Source organism: Amblyraja radiata, chromosome 2 (genome assembly GCF_010909765.2).
Source record: "Amblyraja radiata isolate CabotCenter1 chromosome 2, sAmbRad1.1.pri, whole genome shotgun sequence".
Classification (NCBI taxonomy): domain Eukaryota; kingdom Metazoa; phylum Chordata; class Chondrichthyes; order Rajiformes; family Rajidae; genus Amblyraja; species Amblyraja radiata.
In genome coordinates, this window is record NC_045957.1 from 84,937,937 (window position 1) to 84,953,113 (window position 15,177).

The following is a 15,177-nucleotide window of genomic DNA, read 5'->3' on the forward strand; positions in this document are numbered from 1 at the left end:
TTGCTACGGAAAAATTCAAATATCTGGGTGTTCAGGTAACCAGAAAATATACCTCTCTATTCAACGCAAACTTCCCGCCTTTAGTTACTAAATTAAACGCCCTTATTCAATTCTGGAAAACACTCCCGATGTCTCTAATAGGCAGATTAAATGCTATAAAGATGATCTTCCTCCCACAAATCCTGTATTTATTCCAATAAATACCGATATATCTTCCTAAAGTTTTTTTCAAAAAACTTGATTCTCTGATTACAAACTTTATTTGGGATTATAAAACACATAGAATTCATAAACGGCATCTATGTAAACCCAAAGAAACGGGTGGATTGGCTCTCCCCAACTTCTTATACTATTACTGGGCAATGAATATTAAAAATGTAATCTACTGGCTGGACAATTCAGGCCAACAGGTAGACTGGTTAATAATGGAGAGAGGATTGTTCGCCTTTTAATATAGGTGCAATTCTTCTCTCTCCAACAAATTTGAGGAACACACTATATGATAAAAATCCGATTATTCACAGCACTCTACAAATCTGGAGACAAATACTGCATAGACTCTACTATTCAAAGTCTAAACTGAATAAGATCTTTCCAAATGAATCTCCTATTTGTGACAAATGTCTCCTTCAAGAAGCAACTATAACACATTCCTTCGCCTCTCAAAAACACTAAAAACAAAATTGGACCCCGACACGGAATTGATTATTCTGGGAACGTCAGAAGCCTGCTCTGAGCTATCAATATTTCAAAGACGTTTCCTCAATTATGGCCTGATAACGGCAACAAAACTAATACTCAAATTTTGGAAACATACATCTGTCCCTACTCTTAAAATGTGGATTACAAACATGTCTGAGACCCTACATCTTGAAAATATCAGACTTGTCTTAACAGAAAAACCAGAGCATTTTTCAAAGACATGGACACCATTCATTGATTTATTACAAGGATAGTATGGTGCAACACAATTTTGGAGTTAAATCTAATTACGGGTTGGGTGATGGGTGGGGAGGGATGCGAAGCAGGTATATCACCACCTTTTGTTTTTCTTTCTGTTTTTGTCTTTTTATTTCTCTACGTCTTCCTTATTTCTTTTACTTACTCACTCTTTGGCTACACCACTTTGGTAGTCTAGGGGTTCTATCCTTGCACATTCCACTTTTTCTCTCTCTTGCTTTTTCTCTCTTCTTTTCTCTTAACCAAAGCTAAAAATCAAAATTGAAGCTGTACAATAACTGTATTATGTCATATGCCGTTGGTTATATTTTTGTACACTTGCTTCTAATAAATTAAATATATATATATATATATATTCACAATCCTCTGTGTGGAAAAGTTTTTCCTCTACTCCTTTCTAAATACCCTTTATTCTTAAACTGTGGCCCCTGGTTCTGGAATGCCCCAACATCGGGAACATGTTTCCTGCCTTTAGCGTGTCCAAACCCTTAATAATCTTATATGTTTCAATAAGATCCCCTCTCATCCTAAATTCCAGAGTATACAAGCCCATCCGCTCCATTCAATCAACACATGACAGTCCCGCCATCCCGGGAATTAACCTGGTGAACCTACGCTGCACTCCCTCAATAGTAAGAATATCCTTCCTCAAATTTGGAGACCAAAACTGCTCACAATACTTCAGGTGTGTTCTCACTAAGGCCCTGTACAACTGCAGAAGGACCTCTTTGCTCCTATACTTAACTCCTCGTTACGAAGGCCAACATGCCATTCGCTTTCTTCACTGCCTGCTGTATCTGCATACTTACTTTCAGTGACTGATGAACAAGGACCCCTAGATCTACAATACAATACAAAAAAATAACCAAGACACACACCAACACAATTTACACAAACATCCATCACAGTGAATCTCCTCCTCACTGTGATGGAAGGCAAAGTCTTGTCTCTCCCCTGCTCTCCATTCTTCTCCCGAAGTCAAAGACAAAGCCCCCGGCGGGTGCTAGCAAGTCCGCGGCCATTTAAAGCCGCGCCGGGCGATGTAAGGCCCTGCTCCGGGTCTTGATGTTGGAGCCCCGGCGGGCGCTAGCAAGTCCCGCGGCTGTTTAAGCCGCGCAGGGCGGTGTAAGGCCCCGCTCCAGGCCACTTTCAACCCCGCAATTCGGGCGGGATAAGTTGCTGTTGCTGGTGCTCCGTAAAGCAGTCTCCCACCGGGGACCCGCGAGCTCCCGGTGTCACCATCCACCGGAGTCGGGTTGCAGCAGAGCGCCACCACAGCTCTCCACGCACCGAAGCCGGCCTGCTCCACGATGGTAGGTCAGCAGCTCCGCCGGCTCCGTGACTTGAGCTGTCTTTCCGGTTCGAGGCCGCTCCACGGCGCTAGGCCCCAACGGCAACGGAGACCCGACAGGGAAAAGGTCGAATCCCCGTACAGGGAAGAGATTTAAAAGTTTCCCCCACCCGCCCCCCACACATACACATTTAAAAACCCACTACAAACTATACCCTCAACGGGACAAAAAAAAAAAAAAAAAGACAGACGGACTGCAGAGGCTGCTGCGACGTCGGTCGCGCCGCCCGCCCGTTGTATAACCACTTTTCCCAACTTGACACTATTCAGATAATATTCTGCCTTCCTGTTTTTGCCACCAAAGTGGATAACCTCACATTTATCCACATTAAACTGCATCTGCCATGCATCTGACCACTCACCCAACCTGTCCAAGTCCATTCTGCAGTCTCATAGCATCCTCCTCACAGTGCACACTGCCACCCAGCTTTGTGTATTCTGCAAATTTGCTAATGTTACTTTTAATCCCTTCATCCAAAGCATAGAGGGAGTACAGAGAAGGTTCACCAGACTGATTCCTGGGATGGCAGGACTTTCATATGAAGAAAGACTGGATAGACTTGGCTTGTACTCGCTGGAATTATGAGATTGAGGGGGGATCTTATAGAAACTTACAAAATTCTTAAGGGGTTGGACAGGCTAGATGAAGGAAGATTATTCCCGATGTTGGGGAAGTCCAGAACAAGGGGTCGCACTTTAAGGATAGAGGGGAAGTCTTTTAGGACCGAGATGAGAAAATCATTTTTTACACAGAGAGTGGTGAATCTGTGGAATTCTCTGCCACAGAAGGTAGTTGAGGCCAGTTCATTGGCTATATTTAAGAGGGAGGTAGATGTGGCCCTTGTGGCTAAAGGGATCAGGGGGTATGGAGAGAAGGCAGGTTCAGGGTAATGAGTTGGATGATCAGCCATGATCATATTGAATGGCGGTGCAGGCTCGAAGGGCCGAATGGCCTACTCCTGCACCTATTTTCTATGTTTCTATGTTTCTATTAATGTATATTGTAAATAGCTGCGGTCCCAGAACCGAGCCTTGCGGTACCCTACTAGTCACTGCTTGCCATTCTGAAAGGGACCCGTTAATCCCTACTCTTTGTTTCTTGTCTGCCAACCAATTTTCTATCCATGTCAGTACCCTACCCCCAATACCATGTGCTCTAAATTTGCCCACTAATCTGCGATGTGGGGCCTTATCAAATGATTTGTGAAAGTCCAGGTACACAACATCCCTTGACCATTTTCCTAGTTGCATCCTCAAAAAATTCCAGAAGATTAGTCAAGCATGATTTCCCCTTCGTAAATCCATGCTGACTCGGACCGATCCTGTTACTGCTAACCAAATGTGCCGCTGTTTCATCTTTTATAATTGACTCCAGTATCTTCCCCATCACCGATGTCAGGCTAACTGGTCTATAATTTCCTGTTTTCTCTCTCCCGCCTTTCTTAAAAAGTGAGATAACATTAGCTACCCTTCAATCCACAGGAACTGATCCTGAATCTATAGAACATTGGAAAATGATCACTAATGCATCCACGATTTCTAGAGCCACTTCCTTAAGTATCCAGGGATGCAGACCATCAGGCCCTGGGGATTTATCAGCCTTCACATACCTTAAAAAGTTTTTATTATCCTCCTTTATATTCTTGGCTAGCTTACCTTTGTATCTAATCTTTTCTCCCCGTACTGCCTTTTTAGTTATCTTCTGGTGCTCTAAAAATTACCCAATCCTCTGGCTTCCCACTCATCTTTGCTATATTATACTTCTCTTTTATTTTTATAGTCCCTTGTCAGATCCTTACTCCCCTTGTAATCTTTCTTCCTTTTTGGAATGAACTGATCTGGAAAATTCTGTATTATTCCTAGAAATACCTGCCATTGTTGTTCCACTATCATCCCTGCTAGTTTATCTTTCCAGTCAACATTGGCCAGCTCTGTTCAATTGTAATGCTGACACTTCTGATTTTACCTTCTCCCTCTCAAATTGTAGATGAAAACGTATTATATTATGGTCACTACCTCATAATGGCTCCTTTACCTCGAGTTCCCTTATCAAATCCGGTTCATTACACAACACTAAATTCAGAATTGCCTTCTCCCTGGTAGACTCCAGTACAAGCTGCTCAAGTTCAAGTTCAAGTTCAAGTGAGTTTATTGTCATGTGTCCCTGTATAGGACAATGAAATTCTTGCTTTGCTTCAGCACCCAGAACATAGTAGGCCTTTACTACAAAACAGATAAGTGTGTCCATATACCATAATATAAATATATACACACATGAATAAATAAACTGATAAAGTGCAAATAACAGAAAATGGGTTATTAATAATCAGAGTTTTGTCCGAGCCAGGTTTAATAGCCTGATTGCTGTGGGGAAGTAGCTATTCCTGAACCTGATTGTTGCAGTCTTCAGGCTCCTGTATCTTCTACCTGAAGGTAGCAGGGAGATGAGTGTGTGGCCAGGATGGTGTGGGTCTATGATGATACTGCCAGCCTTCTTGAGGCAGCGACTGCGATAAATCCCCTCGATGGAAGGAAGGTCAGAGCCGATGATGGACTGGGCAATGTTTATTACTTTTTGTAGTCTTTTCCTCTCCAGGGCGCTCAAATTGCCGAACCAAGCCACGATGCAACCGGTCAGCATGCTCCCTACTGTGCACCTGTAGAAGTTAGAGAGAGTCTTCCTTGACAAACCGACGCCCAGGAATTTGAAGCTCTTGACCCTTTCAACCATCGACTCGTTGATATAAATGGGGCTGTGGGTCCCCCTCCTACTCCTTCCAAAGTCCACAATCAGTTCCTTGGTTTTGCTGGTGTTGAGGGCCTGGTTATTGAGCAGGCACCATATGGACAGTTGCTCGATCTCTCTTCTATGCTCTGACTCATCCCCATCAGTGATACGCCCCACAACAGTGGTGTCGTCAGCGAACTTGATGATGGAGTTCGCACTGTGACTGGCTACGCAGTCATGAGTATAGAGTGAGTACAGCAGGGGGCTGAGCACGCAGCCTTGAGGTGCTCCCGTGCTGATTGTTATCGAGGCTGACACATTTCCACCAATACGAACAGACTGTGGTCTGTGAATGAGGAAGTCGAGGATCCAATTGCAGAGGGATGCGCAGAGACCCAGTTCGGCGAGTTTGGTAACCAGCTTGGAGGGGATGATTGTGTTAAATGCGAGCTGTAATCGATGAATAACAGCCTGACATATGAGTTTTTGTTGTCCAAGTGGTCCAGAGCGGAGTGGAGGGCCAGCGAGATCGCATCCACCGTTGATCTGTTGTGGCGGTAAGCGAACTGCAGTGGGTCCAGGTTTTTGTCGAGGTAGGAGTTGATTTGCTCCATGATCAACCTCTCAAAGCACTTCATCACCACCGGCGTTAGTGCCACTGTTCGATAGTCATTGAGGCACGTCTCCTTACTCTTCTTGGGCACTGGTATAATTGATGCCCTTTTAAAGCAGGTGGGGACCTCAGACCTCAGAAGTGAGAGGTTGAAAATGTCCATAAAAACTCCAGCCAGTTGGTCCGCACAGGTTTTTAGAACACGACCGGGTATACCATCAGGTCCAGGTGCTTTTCGGGGGTTCACCCCTCTGAAGGATTTCCTGGCATCGGCCTCTGTGACTGAGACTGAAATGCCATCACAGCGAATGGGGGATCGGGAAGGCACATCAGTATTCTCCCTATCAAAGTGTGCGTAAAACGCATTGAGCTCGTCAGGGAGTGATGTTTCGCCGACATTCGGGCTGCCTCCTGGTTTTGCCTTGTAGGAGGAGATCGCATTCAGGCCCCGCCACAGCTGCCGAACATCTGTCTCATCCTCCAGTTTGGAGCAGAAGTCCCTTTTAGCCTTTTTGATGGCCTTACCAAGGTCGTATCTGGACTTCATGTAGGCTACTGTATCATCGGAAGTGAATGCCCTGTGTCTGGACTTCAGAAGAGTGCGGATCTCAAAGTTCATCCAAAGTTAGAATCAATCACGGAGGCACTCCACAAACTCAATTTCTTGGGGTCCAGTACCAACCTGATTTTCCCAGTCTACCTGCATGTTGAAATTTCCCATAACAACCGTAGCATTACCTTTGCGACATGCCAATTTTAACTCTTGATTCAACTTGCACCCTATATCCAGGCTACTGTTTGGAGGCTTGTCGATAACTCCCATTAGGGTATTTTTACCCTTACAATTCCTCAGTTCTATCCATACTGACTCTACATCTCCTGAACCATGTCACCCCTCGCAAGGGACTGAATTTAATTCCTCATCAACAGAGCTACCCCACCCCCTCTGCCCACCTGTCTGTCTTTTCGATAGGACGATATAGGACCATGAATATTCAGTTCCCAGCGCTGGTCCTCTTGCAGCCATGTCTCTGTAATTCCCACAACATCATACTCGCCAATTTCTAACTGAGCCTTAAGCTCATCCACTTTATTTCTTATACTTTGCGCATTCATATGCAACATTTTAACTTCAGTGAACACCTCCCCTCTCACATTATTGGCCCTGACTTTACTCTCTTATCCCTTCTCAAACTTTCCTTCCCATTAATTCAGGAGTCTTTATTAACTTTTCCTGTACTCACTTCCCCTTTAACTCCATCTTTATACACCCAATTAGTCAATCCCTCCCCCCCACTATTTAGTTCAAACCCACACGTGTAGCACTAGCAAACCTGCCTGCCAGAAGGACAGTCCCCCTCCAGTTAAGGTGTAACCCGTCCCTTTTGCACAGGTCACCCCCAAACCCAGAAGAGATCCCAGTGGTCTATAAATCTAAATCCTTGCTCCCTGCACCAGCCCCCCCAGCCACACATTCAGATCCCCTATCTCCCTGTTCCTGCCCTCACTAGCATGAGGTACTGGAAGTAATCCAGAGATATCCACCCCAGAAGTCCTGCTTTTCAGTCTTCTTCCTATCCGCACCTCGGACAATGGAGTCACCCACCACTATGGCTCTGCCCGACGCCGGTCTCGCCAGTCGAGTCTCATCGTTAGGATTGGAGCCACCGACCTGTTCGCCGCTTGTCTGGAAGTGTCGTCTGCCCCGACCGCTCCCAACAGTGTGTACCTGTTTTCATTTGGCACAGCCATCGGGGTCTCCTACACTCCACGGTTGCTCCACTTTCTCCCACCTTCACTCTTCCTGTATCCTTGGCGTAACAACCTCACTGTAGCTCTTGTCCACGAAACTCTCGTTTTCCGAGATGGCCCTGAGGTCATCCATCTGTTTCTGCAGTTCCCCAACACGTTCATACAGGAGCTGCACCTGGACACAATTTCTGCAGGTGTAATCTCCAGAAGCTCCAGATATGTCCCTGACTTCCCACATCCTTGCAGGAAACACACTGCACCAACATGCCTGCCATTTGCTCAGTGGACAAAAATCATAAATTTCGATCAAGTGTAGCCATCTTTCCTCAGCCTCCTCGCCCAAGACTCTTGAGCCAAAGACTTGCATATTACTCACAAAGCACTTCCCTCGACAAGGCCGCTCCCCTAAAGCAAACCTAGATTGGCTGATTAATTGCCTAATTCGCCAATTTACCAATTTGCAAATTAAATTCCTGAGCTAATCACCGCACTCCTTCAACTGCCGCTCTGCTTCTGACCTTGAAAGTGGTCTCACTAATGAAGGTAAGTTACAACTGAAATACTTGGAGGGTTAATATAACTGTACTTTGTGCCTCTAATTGTAAAGCCATGGATTCCCAATGCATTTTTAAAATAAGGTTTCCTGAGGTTCTGTCACCGTTAACAATCTTTACACCAAAAACCCATCTTTCTATATTCCTCCACGCTCTTTAGAATTGTAGGCTTCCTGCCTTTCCTCATAACAAAATGTATCCTTTCTGCTAAACATTTCTACTATGTGTTCTCCTATCCACAAACCTGTTTATAACTACTAGGTGACTATTTGGCTCTGTATGACCCTTTCAGTTTTTGTTTTCTATGCGTATTTGAAACTAGTAGCCTACGCACCTAAATCCAAGTTACTGATGCAAGTCAATGGTTCAGTGGTCCTTTATTGTCACGTGTACCGAGGTACAGTAAAATTGGATTTACCATACAGTCATAACAAAAAAAACAACAAGATACATAACTACATAAAGATTAAACATAGACTTAGGTCTATGTAGGCATGCCTGGAAGGTTAGATTCTATGCTTCTCCAGCATCCTCCCATTTGCATAGAAATTGGTAGGGACCTTGACAGTATAATAGAACAGAGAGACCTGGTAGTATAGGTATATAGTTCCAGGAAAGTGGCAAAGCAATGTGTTCAGGAGTTGTCACATTATATTACAATATCACATATCATTAGTGAGACCACACTTCAAGTACTGTGTGCAGTTCTGGTCACACATATATAGGAAGGATGCCATTAAGCTAGAAATGGTGAAGAAAAGATTCACAAGGATGTTTCCAGAACTGGAGGGCTTGAGATATCTCAGTAGGTTGGGAGGTTGTGAGAGTGATCTTCCAGGGTGATCTTCCAGGCTGGTGGGTAGATGGAACAAACTACAAAGGCGGGTACAATTACAATGCGCAAAAGACATTTAGACAAGTACATGGATTGGAAATGTTTGGAGTGATATGGGCCAAATAAGTTCAGAAGTTATAGGAACAGAATAAGGCCATTCGGCCAATCAAGTATAATCTGACATTCAATCATGGCCGATCTATCTTTCCCTCTCAAACCCATTCTTCTGCCTTCTCCCCTTAACCACTGACACCCTTACTAATCAATAATCTGTTAATCTCCACCTTCAAAATATCCATTGACTTGGCCTCCACAACTGTCTGTTATAATGAATTTCTCAGATTCACCACCCTGTGACTAAAGAAATTCCTCTTCATCTCCTTTCTAAAGGTACATCCTTTTATTCTGAGGTTATGGCCTCTGGTCCTGGACTCTCTCACTAATGGAAACATCCTCTCCACATCTACTCTATCCAGGCCTTTCATTATTCAGTACATTTCAATGAGGTTGCCCCCCTCATCCTTCTAAACTCCATCAAGTACAGGCCCAGTGCTGTCAAATGCTCCTCATATGTTAACCCAATCATTCCTGGGATCATTCTCACAAACCATTTCTGAACCATCTCCAATTTCATCACATCCTCCCTCAGATATGGGACCCAAAACTGCACACAAACTCAAAATGCTGTCTGACCAGTGCCTCGACATTATATCCCTGTTTTATATTCTGGTCCTCTCTAAATACATTGCATTTTCCTGTCTTACTACCGATTCAACTTACAAATTAACTTTTTGGGAATCCTGCACCAGCACTCCCAAGTCCCTTTGCACCTCCGATTTCTGAATTCTCTCCCCATTTAAAAAATGGTCTACGCCTTTACTCCTATTACCAAAATGCATGACTCCACACTTTACTACGCTGTATTCCATCTTCCACTTCTTTGCCCACTCTCCCAACCTGTCCAAGTCCTTCCACTTATCTTCTTACCATCTGCAAACTTGGCCACAAAGCCTTCAATTCCCTCATTCAAATCATTGATATGCAACGTGAAGAGTAGCGACCTCAGCACCGATCCCTGCGGAACACCACAAGTCATTGGCAGCCAACCAGAAAAAGCCCCTTTCATTGCCACTCTTTGCCTTCTGCCATTGAGCCACCCTGCTATGCATGCAAGTGTCTTCCCTCTGATATGCAGGCGAATAGGACTTGCTTAAATAGAATTCTTGGTCAGCCTGGACAAGTTGGGCCAATGGGCCTGTTTCCCTGTTGTATAACCATTTGAATCTGGACCCACATAACATTTCATTGGATGATCATTGGACGAGTTGGCGTAGGGCACACTGGTCATGCTTTGGGAAGGAGCCCCAGCAATTCAAAATCTTGGCATTGCAACACCGATAGCTCAACACTTGTCAATTGTTGTTGGCCACACAGCAAGCCATAAAAGTTCTGCCAGCTTCTGTGTGGGTAAGGTGGTGACTGCAGCTTATTCCTGTTTTTATTCTCTCCATTTATAATTAAAATCCAAGAGAAAACCTTAATTGACATTAAAGTAAAGGCGTAGATCATTTTCTAAATGGGGAGAGAATTCAGAAATCGGACACAATAAAGTATAACTGCAGCATTTTCTTCTTGCTCTATTCTGTATATTCATAACAATTTTCCATCAGAATCTTGATCTGTCCTTATCTATATCTAAACGTTCTGTTTAATCGATTTGCATATATTCTCTCATCCTTTCTCCCCCGTTGATCATCCCTGAAACACTTGACTTTGAGCTGTTGTGGTTCAATACATTTCTAGCTTTTATGACTAAGTTCTACTACTGGCTCTCCCAAACACAATGTCTGGTGAAATAGAAGTAAAATATTTAGGGGGAGGGGCGAATGAATGATATTGTTGTTTCCATTCATGTAATAAAGTTGATACTCATTTGAATTTAATGGGACTGAACATTGGCCAGGGCATAAAATGGAGACTTATCTGATACTGATCAATTTGCGACCAAGTCATCCAATTTAATTCCCATTAACTTCCTAGAGCATTTAAATTTTTTTAATGAAATGTATCAATGATAATCTGATAAAATTGAACTGACAGTTCATGACTGGACAAGTAGTTTTATTTTGCACTTGTGAATGCGGAAGGTGTGGGCGTCACATGGCACACCAGTTATTGGTATCACTGTATGGCAATCTGAATTTCACTGTACCTTAATTGATACATGTGACAATAAACTCACCTTATAAACTTTGACACAAAATGCTGGAGTAGCCCAGCAGGACAGACAGCATCTCTGGAGAGAAGGAATGGGTGACATTTTGGGTCTGAGGACAGCAGTATAAACAACATCTTCAGTTCCTTCCTTCACAGTTATGAACTTTCATCTCTACCCAAACCACCATTGCTAACTAAATTAGAAACAGTTTCATCTCTGTGTCTATCATACTGACACAGATTTTTTGCACTGAATGATTGTGAGTATCTAATTAATCTGCCTTTTCATTCATTCAGTTTTGCGTTTCTGTTCCTCATTTCCTATTTCATTTGGAACATTGTAATTGCTTTCTTGCTGCTAAGATTTAATCACTGTTTCCAACCCACCTTTTATAGAACACTGCACAAAGTCTCCCTCTGTATCACATCAACCAACTAGTTTTCAAGATATTGTAGCTTCTTGTTTCAGGGTCAGTCCTGTGACTTTATTTCAGCTGGCTTGGTCAGCTTTAAACAGTATCCTTCTTTTACAATCAGCTCGAGTAAATTAACTAAGTCAACTGTGTCTTAATACTAGAACTTTTACATATTGTATTATCCACAATCAGTGGTTTGAAGAATTTAATTCCCACTAGCTTTATTTCCAGTTGAAATCTCTGCAAATGTACTATTCTTGAGTTGGCACATTTAATTTAATTAGAAATAGATAATCTACCTCCCATTTCAGCATGTAGTGTTCATTTACCAGTGGTGCTTCTGTTAAATTGTGAATCCCTTTCCTCAACTTTCTTTTGAATGAAACATAAACAAAGTCCCTGTCAGCTCAGTGACTTAAAATGCATGCTATTTGTGCCTTTGCTACTTTTATATGTACAAATAATTGTAGAGGTTATTGGCACATGTACCGAGATATGTTAAATCACTTTGTTATGTTCTATCGAGTTAAATCATATTGTACACGAGTACCATCAGGCCATATGCGAGTATAACAGGTAGTGCAAAGAGAAAAACACCAGAGTACAGAATAAATGGTTACAGCAATAAAGCATCTTAAGTCACAATATATAAAATATATGGTTACAGCAATATAGCATTACAGCTATAGTGAAAGTGCAGACAAAAGAAGCACAAGGGCTGCAATATGATGGGTTGGGAGATCGGGATTACGTCCTTAGTTTATGAGGGGACCGTTCAATTGTCTGAATACAGCAAGGAAGAAGCTGTTCCTTAATCTGGTGGTGCTTTTTTTTGCATCTACTGCAATACTTTTGTGGCTTGCTGTGTTTGTACACTCTGGAGTTCAGAAGGATGAGAGGGCATCTCATTGAAACATATAAGATTGTGAAGGGCTTGGACACGCTAGAGGCAGGAAACATGTTCCCGATGTTGGGGGAGTCCAGAACCAGGGGCCACAGTTTAAGAATAAGGAGTAAGCCATTTAGAATGGAGACAAGGAAATGCTTTTTCTCACAGAGAGTGGTGAGTCTGTGGAATTCTCTGCCTCAGAGGGCGGTGGAGGCAGGTTCTCTGGATGCTTTCAAGAGAGAGCTAGATAGGGCTCTTAATAATAGCGGAGTCAGGTGATATGGGGAGAAGGCAGGAACGGGGATGATCAGCCATGATCACATTGAATGGCGGTGCTGGCTCGTAGGGCTGAATGGCCTACTCCTGCACCTATTGTCTATTGTCTATTGTTTTCTCAATATTATGTGCAGTGGAATATCTCATGCTGTCAATATGTACTCTGACTCTGCTGGCACAGAAGGCATCTTAATATAAATAGGATAAATCCACTGAAATGCCCCATAAACATTAAGATGTGATATAATTAGAACATTGAGAGCAAATCACAAATAAAATTCACATAGGGCAGTAATTTGAATCCAAAGAATACGATAAACTGAAGCTTCATTGAAATTGCACAGGGAATTGATTATTGTTCAGCACGGAAATTTCCGATTAACCTATCTTTATCAAACTAGACAACATCAATACCTCACTGATAGATGGAGTACCAAACTGTGTGAGTTTGGTAAAATCACTCTATGTGTGAGCTATAATGTGTGAGTTTGTTAAAATCACTCACTAAATACACAATAAGCACAATATTGGGGCATCTGCAGTGATATGGAATATTGGGATAGTCGGGGATGGAGTTAAAGGGAAAGAGTAAAGGGATGGTTAATGACCCCAGAATTAACGGTAAAGGAAGCTCACAAAGGTATAGGAGAGTATGGCCAAGTGTAATAGGGATCGATGTGAAATGTGAGATGCGTAAGAAATTAAAAGTATTGTATATGAATTCGCGAAGTATAAGAAGTAAAGTAGATGAGCTTGAGGCTCAGTTAGAGGTTGGTAGATATGACATTGTGGGGATTACTGAGACGTGGCTGCAGGAGGATCGGGCCTGGGAACTTAATATTTAGGGTTATACGTCCTATAGAAAGGACAGGCAGGTGGGCAGAGGAGGGGGGGTTGCTCTGCTGGTGAGGGAGGGAATTCAGTCCCTTGCGAGAGAAGACAGAGGGACTGATGAGGTAGAGTCACTGTGGATTGAGTTGAGGAATTGTAAAGGCAAGAAGACACTAATTGGTGTTATCTACAGACCCCCAAATAGTAGCTCGGATGTAGGGTGTAAGTTGCAGCAGGAGTTAAAACTGGCATGTAACAAAGGTAATGCCACTGTGGTGATGGGGATTTCAATATGCAGGTAGACTGGGAAAATCAGGTTGGTTCAGGACCCCAAGAAAGAGAGTTTGTAGAATGCCTCCGAGATGGATTCTTAGAGCAGTTTGTAATGGAGCCGACCAGAGAAAAGGCAATTCTGGATTTAGTGTTGTCCAATGAACCAGATATGATAAGAGAACTCGAGGTAAAGGAACCGCTTGGAGGTAGTGATCATAATATGATTAGTTTTAATCTGCAATTTGAGAAGGAGAACGTTAAATCGGAAGTGGCAGTGATGCAGTTGAACAAAGGGGATTATGAAGGCATGAGAGGGGAGCTGGCCAAGGTAGACTGGAAAGGGATCCTAGCAGGAATGATGGTGGAACAGCAATGGCAGGAATTTCTGGGCATAATCCGGAAGACGCAGGATCATTTCATTCCAAAAAGGAAGAAAGATTCTAAGGGGAGTAGGAGGCAACCGTGGCTGACAAGAGAAGTTAGGGATAGAATAAAACTAAAAGAAAAGATGTATAACATAGCAAAGAGTAGCCGGAAGCCAGAGGATTGGGAAACTTTCATAGGACAACAGAAGGAAACAAAACGGGCAATATGGGATGAAAAGATGAAGTACGAGGGGAAGCTGGCCAGGAATATAAAGAAGGACAGTAAAAGCTTATTTAATTATGTTAAGGGAAAAAGAGTAGCAAAGTCAAATGTGGGTCCCTTGAAGGCAGACACGGGTGAAATTATTATGGGCAACAAAGAAATGGCAGAAGAGTTGAATAGGTACTTCGGATCTGTCTTCACTAAGGAAGACACAAACAATCTCCCAGATGTACTGGAGGACAGAGGATCTAAGGGGGTAGAGGAACTGAAAGAAATTTTCATTAGGCAAGAAATAGTATTGGGTAGTGGGACTGAAGAATGATAAATCCCCTGGGCCTGATGGTCTGCATCCCAGGGTCCTCAGGGAGGTGGCTCTAGAAATAGTGGACGCATTGGTGATCATTTTCCAATGTTCAATAGATTCAGGATCAGTTCCTGTGGAGTGGAGGATAGCTAATGTTATTCCACTTTTCAAGAAAGGAGCGAGAGAGAAAACGGGGAATTACAGACCAGTTAGCCTGACTTCAGTGGTGGGAAAGATGCTGGAGTCAATTATTAAAGAGGTAATAATGGGGCATTTGGATAGCAGTAAAAGGATTAGTCCAAGTCAACATAGATTTATGAAAGGGAAATCATGCTTGACTAATCTTCTGGAATTTTTTGAGGATGTGACAAGTAAAATGGATGAAGGGGTGCCAGTGGATGCAGTGTATCTAGACTTTCAGAAAGCCTTTGATAAGGTCCCGCACGGGAGACTGGTGACTAAAATTAGAGCACATGGTATTGGGGGTAGGGTGTTGACATGGATAGAAAATTGGTTGGCAGACCGGAAGCAAAGAGTAGGAGTGAACGGGTCCTTTTCAGAATGGCAGGCATTGTCGAATGGAGTGCCGC